Source organism: Centrocercus urophasianus, unplaced genomic scaffold, assembly GCF_019232065.1.
Source record: "Centrocercus urophasianus isolate 14NV4802_14NV808 unplaced genomic scaffold, USGS_Curo_1.0 seq_2, whole genome shotgun sequence".
Classification (NCBI taxonomy): domain Eukaryota; kingdom Metazoa; phylum Chordata; class Aves; order Galliformes; family Phasianidae; genus Centrocercus; species Centrocercus urophasianus.
In genome coordinates this window covers 753,367-761,268 of record NW_024884755.1, presented here as the reverse complement: position 1 = coordinate 761,268, position 7,902 = coordinate 753,367, and positions in this window count along the sequence as shown.

The following is a 7,902-nucleotide window of genomic DNA, read 5'->3' as shown; positions in this document are numbered from 1 at the left end:
TACGGATGCTTTGACAAAATCTTATTTTAAATAGAATTCTTTGATAAGCTGTTGCCCAGACAACCCAGGGAATGCAAATACACACTGCCTCAAAATGAGAGTCAAAAGCTCTCAGCTTTTTGGAGAGGCAAAGAACAGAGCAGTGTACCTCGTTTTCAGCCAGAGGCTGACACAAGTGGAATATTTTTCCCTTCAGCAAAGGGATGTAGGCAGCAGCCTCCAAGAAAGCAGCAGGAAGCTGGCAGTGGATATAAGGCACTGCATTGATCCAAACAGAAGATCTCCTGTGAGAGAATACTCTTATTTATTGAGGCAGACTACATGGCTTGGCTGACTGGCACCATGACAAATACAAACATGGCAGCATTCTAAATGGGATGTTCTCCTGTTGAGCAAGGCTTCAAAGCAAAAAGAAAAGAAGAAAAGACTAGCCAGCACTCAGAAGCATCACTTCCTAACCTAATCACAAAACCCCCGTTGACAACCTGATGACTTCCACTGTGGAACAAGGAACCTGCTGCCAGCACATCTGTACATTAGCATACCTACAGAGGAAAATTAGGAGTTCAACTTCCCACAACCCTGGCCCTAACTCATTTTAGGATGAACTGCTTTGATGAGTCAAGGTGCTGTGGAAAATGAAATGCTACTTCTCCTCCTCTCCCCCCTCCAGCTTTGCTCATATAATCTACAGACCTCAAATAAATGTCACAGCCCAACAATAAGGGCAGTGCATACGAAAACAACAGGAGACCGATCTTGAAGAGATTCCTCTCTGTGACAAACACAAAGGAAATCACAAGGAAACTGAACGTATTGTCAATATACACCTGTGAAACCTGTGGAGGTGAGTACCCTGCTAAAATAGACAGAAGTACTGTTTTGTATTGAAAGACAAAGACGTAGTCCCTCCTAGATTTCTCCCTGCCTTCTCTTTTGGAGACTTCGACACAACCTGCAATGTATGCACCAAGATAATACCAGAGGGTGAAAACATACATTTAACATCAAAGTTGACCTTACTTTTATATACTATACTATATACTGTACTATTTATTCTGCTGCTTGACATAGAGGGCACTGCTAGATTTTGCTGAATGATGGCTGTTGTGTATTATGCACAGAGAAAGGTGGGGATAGGTAAGCAGAAGAGTTGCATTTTCCCTGCCAGATTCATACAAAACAGAAACATAACAAGAAATGACCTGTAAAAGAAGTGGCAAAGACTACAACCCATCATACTACAGTTAGAATCACAGCCCTGAACTACCATGGAAGAAGTACCTCTGTGAAGCTAAAATTGAGTCAAGGACATAAATAATGAAATGAAAAAACAGAAGACAACCTACTAACTACAAACATCCAGACACATGCAGTTAAACCCAAAACCACAAACTTCTGATGTCCTCTTGAGAAAAGAGCTGCTAAGACCCATCGCAACATAATACATTAGCCCAGTTTTCTACACAAGACCATAAAACATTAACATGCCTCCACAAGACCTCCATCCTTCTGCACGCTATGCCGAGGAACAGTGCTCTCTAATGCCACACAGTCCAAATGAGACTGACTTCATTGTCATCTTACCACATTTTCATCTTACCACATTTTCCACATGCCTTGTCGGTTCCTTCACACAAAAGTTTTGTGGCTTTCTCTCCACAGCGCTGTCCCAGAAACATGAGCTTTAGCTGAATGGCAGAAACACCTTTTGTTTAAGAGAAACTCTACTAATTCTGATAACGTTAATTCTGGGAGGCCTCTGGCTTGCTTTTCTGTGAGCTTCTTGAAACTCTGCATGGCTGGACAGCTCAGTCCTCACATAGAGGTGGGAGGAATGGAAGAGATGGCCGTTGATTTGGGCAAGGCCATAGCTCAAGGAGATGTGACACCAAATTCATTTCAGGGCCCACCACATTACTTCTGTGAGCAGAATGAAACCACCAGACTGAAGTTCAGAAACCATTTTAATCACTTGGATGGAAGCACTCTACCTGAGAGACAGAATGACAGACTGCTGTAGGCATACAGCTGAGGTCAGCCTGTCTCAGCTGGCTCACATCACACAGGAGGTACAATAAATATGCATTTGTTACCCTTCCTCCTCTTTTCTCTCGATGAAGGAAAAGTAGGATATAAATGCCACTCAGAAACCACAAAACAAACAGACCCCCCACACCACATTCCGCTTTTCTGTCTGACAGCACGAGTTATTTTCTTATTTGTAAAGACAGTTCTGCAAGGAAAACGAAAGTTATCCTGCAAATTAGATCTGAAAGCTACAAAATTTCAGCGATAGAATACAAAAGTGACACCTTTTAGCACACCAGAGGTGTGCACATGCAGTACCAAAGTGGCTGTACTGGCTTTTGCTCGATGGGAACAAGACTGGTATGTCAAGCTACGCACAAAGGAGCAAGCAAAACTGCACAGCATTTTTCCACACCCACAGTTGTGCACAGTTTCTTTGGTCTGACAGTCACACAGACAGCCTCAACACCACAGGTTTTATTTCAGAAGTTCCACTGTGACTCCTGGCACACAGCAGACCTCCAACCCAGGCAAAGTTTGCTCCCTCGTGCAAACCTGTAGCCTGGAAAACAGCTGGCACTGCTTATTTCACACAGAAAACACCACCGGAGCCCAGGCCGAGCAGCAGGGTAAAGCCGCAGCCCGCCGGGCAGAGCCACCGCGACGAGACGAGCACTGCCCAGGGCCCACGGCGGCGGCCCCCGCCCGGCCTTCACACCCCAGGGCCATCCGCTCCAGCTCTGCCAGCCCAGCCCAGCCCTTCCTCACCGTAACACCTCACGGCTGCGTCCCGCGGCGCTCAGGCGAAGTGCTGCCCCCAGCGGCCGCTCCCTCGTCAAGGAAAGCGGGCGGAGCGAGGAGAACACGTGCGCCCAGTGCCGAGGTTGCGGGCGGTCAAAATGGCGCCACCGCCCTGAGGAGTGGGCTCGGCCAGTCAGGAGCGGGCGCCGCCGCGCGGAGGGGAAAACAGGCGGGAGCGGCCGAGGGGCTGCAGCACAGCACTCCTCACAGGAGCTCCCCTGACCTTCCCCAGCGCAGACACCCACAGCCATCCAGGGACAGCGATTTGGGCGCCGATCCCTTGTTGTAAATGCCCTTGCTGTTGCCTGCGGGGGAATGTAAGATTGTGCATGCAGACCTGCAGCACAGTCACCTCGAAGGTTCCTGGAAATATGTTGTGTTTCCTCTCAGCTGTCGTCTTCAAGTGCTGCAACGAGGGCTGTTTGCCTCTCTCCCTCTCAATGCCATTCATCGCAGCAGCCTGATTTATTTGCTGATTCTTAGGGCTGTGAATAATTGGTTTCTCAGATACTCTTAACATGAGGCATGCAGTCACTTTATTGGAGCAGGACCCGTCAGCCTTGCCGAGCAGACTGCAATAAACCAGTGCTCGCTGTTTGTGTTATGCAGCTGCCCTTCAGCACAGCACTGAGGAAGAGGAGACGGTCCTGCGAGCAGTGGCAGAGCCAACACAGGCTGGGGCCGTGCCCACAGCCAGCCATCGGCCCTCAGTCGAAGGGCTTTCTCTTCACACAGGGCAGCTCTCGTTCTCTGATCAGTGCCCGTGTCCACAGAAGAGGCATCTTCAGGGCTCTCAAATCCTAGATAAGAACCCTGCTGGGGAAAAAAAAAGTGGGTCAACTTTGTGACAGCCTTCAAAACAATAACAAAGCCCTATGGCCTTCTATATGTATTTTTAAACCATGGCTTTAATTACGAAGTATCCAAGGATTTGCTGCCTCTGAGCCTTTATCTGCCGTATCTCGGTCAAACCTCCTAAGGCTGCACTTGAAATCACACTGCACTAAGCAAACAAATGATTAAAGCAGAGCAAGGGAGCCAGGGGATTAGTAGATGCTGCACAGCCCTGAGCAAGTCATTTTTAGCTGTGAGGCCCTAATCTTACAGTGATCTTGGGGCAGATGAAATACTTTAACGCCCACACAAACCACTCCTGGTTTTTCCTCATCTGAAAAACAGGGCTGATAATGCTACCTCTCTCTGAGAAGAAACATCCGAATCATTAATCCACATTAAATGCCTGGAAACATGGAGCTTGAAGGCCATTAAGTACCAAACCACATTAACAGTCTGCAATGCCAGCAGGGTCAATAAGGTAAAACGACGACGCAAGCACCTCTTGTATTCAGCTCACCTCTTGTATTCAGCTCACCTCTTGTATTCAGCTCACCACCGTCACTAGAAAAATCTACTGTGAAGAAGCTGCAAGTCTCCTTCTCTCCTAACAACCAGCTGTAACTACAAATAGAATACAAAAGATGAGTGCCTAAATGAATTAGTCCTGAACTGCATCCTCTATCTCGTTAAATGCAGGAAGCCTTCACAGAGCAGTTTTGAAGGGCTAATGAAGGAGAAAAGCAAGCTTCTGGATCCCAGCCTTGGGTCGCCCGGCCTTCAGACAAAAGGCAGTAGTTCTGCAACACAGAAACAGAACTTGCAGCTGCCATGACTTAGAAAACACCTTTTAAATAAAATGCAAGACTTTGCTTCATCAGGACAGACAACTTCACTGTTCTATTATTCATGTGATGTATTTAAAATGGGACACTTCACCTGCCTGCTCATTGTAGTACAAGTCCATATCAGTCATAACAGCAGTTGTCAGCTTTAGTACTCCTTTTCTATTTCAGTGTGTGTATGCATGGTGTATCTTATAGCATCACAAACATTTTATTTGCACAGGTGAGACAGCTGCATTGTAAGTCTGTGCACCTTCCCCTAACAGAAGTAAACATGCATGAACTGAAAATGCACTGAAATATTAGGAGTGGATTCTCAGCACCCTCTCGTGGACTGGCGCTGGGATAACCATGTACTAACATCCACCAAATGTTGGTAAAACTTCAGAGCTACAGAAAAGTTATTTTAGCAGCAGCACTATGGTAGGGAATGTGGATGGCAACAATTTTTCATGTATGATCATTCTTAGTATTTTAATAAAACCTGTCCTTACTGGAAGTATTTCTTCTTGTGCCACTTAGAAAAATCAGCCCATTACATACTGGCTCTCATGCAACATATGAGCTGTAATGTCAGTTCAGTGGTGGCAGGAGATTTTGTTTCTTTTAAAACATGCATCTATGCCTGCAGGCTTAGTCAGGATCAAACCTGTCGTCATTTAGGGGGGGAGAATGCCTTTGGAGGCAGCAGTGAATAAGTTTCTTTCCTGGAGCAAATAGGATGATCAACTTATTGAGATGCCAATAGCCAGGAGCTCTTCCAACTCATTACATCACAGCAACGCTTCTGTCAAGTCTGGGAACAGATAGGAGTTGAAATGTTGCTACTGGGTAGATGTGTTTTTCTGATAATGTGGCTTTTTTTTCCCCCAGTGTGCTTGCAGTAAAATACCCTGTGGAAAAGGACAGAGATAAGTGCTTTGTTTTAAAAATACACATATTCAAGGAATGGAGAGTTGCCTCCTATGTGAAGCTGTTTTCCACACAATTACAGATCACACTATGTTTTTAAGTCCACCCGAGGAATTTACAGAAGCCAGGGAATACTGCTACACCACAGGGGTGGCTGCAGAACATCTGCAGATGCCCCACTCCTGGATGGGGCTTTGGGCAGCCTGACCTGGTGGGTGACAACTAGCTCACAGCAGGGGTTGGAACAAGATGAGGGTCTCTTCCAACCCCATGCATACTATGATGATTCTATGATGATATGCTCCTCATAACAGGTGAACAAAGCTTCCCCTGATTCACCCAGATTCTTAACAATATTTTTATGTTTTCTAGCAAACAGAACGTAATGAATGGTGTGGCTGATGCAAATCATTGTTTCAACCTAACAACTTCCATGTGTTCTGATCAAAACCCCCAAGCAGGTTCACTGCCTAAGCACACGAGCATAGCCAGAAAGCATTAATGATGTTAACATCACTCATGGCAAACCAGGTTTCCTGAGTACATTCATCAGATTCTGTTCCTCTAAAGAACACGCAGGCGCTAAAATATGCAGTGTTCCATATTTCCTTCTTTCTCACATCAGCAATATAATTACTCCTCTAGGAATACTGAAACTTGAAATGGTTTTCCTCACATGCTAATAATGACTTATATTAATTGCCACCGTCCAGCTCTAGAATTCTGCAGAAATGCTACTACGTTTTCCTTATGGCCTTCGCTTTTGCTATGCTCACCTTTGCAAGTCTGAACAAAGTCAAGTCTCACAAAATCAAAATGGTCTGAGAAGGATAGCTCTGAGTCACAGTGCCCAGCTCCTGTCATAGTGCCTACATACCTCCGACATACACCACTAATAACAAAATACAAATTCCCATCAAAATATATTTCTTTTATATTTCTTATAGCAAGCATGATGTCTAATATTACATTTATTAGACTTCTTTTGTTAAGAAGTCTGTTCAGGCACACAGATATATACAGTTATCTTTGAGGACATTAACACTAGACATTAAACCACTGTAACCTCGGCTGCACTGGTTTTATTTTTATTTCTTAAACATAAATTCTGTTACACTGCTGTCCTTTAATTCTGTGTTCCCATCAGAACATTGCATGCTTCTGTTAGATTCTGCTTTAGTTGTGCAGTAAGCACTTTCAGCAGCTCTTTGTATTGCAAACTCTCTGTACCAGGCCACAGTAGGCAGCACCTAGCTGTGTTCTCCTGTTACCTCCTTCAAGAGAAGATATAAAGTACAAACCTCACGCATTCACACTTGCATAAATTAATTTATTTTACATATAATTGTAATACAGATATAAAAATGCAGTCTTCTTGAAAACAGAGTTATACATACTGGAACAAAAGGAACAGTAACAGGGTCAAGCTTTTTAGCCCAGTTATTGTTCCCCTTGCAATTGTAGGTCTTAGTGGGTCAGCATACAGCAAATAGATCTGTGATACTAAACTCTCTGTGGGCTACGAGCAGTGTATCAAAATTAGGAACAACTGTTTAGAGTAACTTATATATTCCAATCAACTTTGTAAGAAATGTGAGTCTGAGGTCAAATATCCTAAAAGTACAGCTTCCAAAAGTGAAATCCACAGACATTATCAGGAGCTTTACCCTCGAGAGAAAATTGTTAGCTATGTAACCCTTCTCTTCCCGAGTCCTTGCGTTTATTAAGCGCTAAGATCTTGGTCAGGAAAATATTTAGCAGTATTTCAGATGGCTTTCAGGTCCATAAATATGATCACACACTTAGGAAGAGGACAAACTCCTACTCACCGTGGTGACCAGGCAAAGCAGAGAAGGCTCCTGCTCCCTCATGGCTTCTTTACAGTTCTTGGCAATTCTTGGCAATTGACAGAAGTTGCAGCTCAGGGAAATGGGAGCAGCTTTGGTGTGCAGTTATCCCTGCAGCTGGGTGACATGATTTAGGGCAGGCAGTACATTGATTTTCTATTTGACTTCTCAGAACACACAGACAAGGCAGAGCAATTGATTGCTCATCTAAAGCAGAATTAATTGCACGCACAGTCACACCCTGCAGTTTCTGCCAATAGAATTTGTAATGCAGCTAAAAAACCTGTTTTGGACAACACACTACTGCAGAACAACTTACACCTTACCTGAGCTTGCAGCTATTATCCAGACCATTACAGAATGGATATAAGCCAGAAGTTTGCATGTATACACATTACCTATATCCTACAGATATCTGACTGTTTTTAGGCTACGGCTCAATTTCTTTTATTCTGGTCAGACTATCATCTTTTGGTCACTTACAATTAACCCAAATCTGTATGTTTTCTAATTTTCAGTTATATATTTCTAGACTTTGCACACTGTTGAGTAAATGTCTCTTCAGAAATGCAGCATATCTGGCTCCAGAAGAACGTCAGTGCAACATACTTTAATTCACAGACTATTTCAAT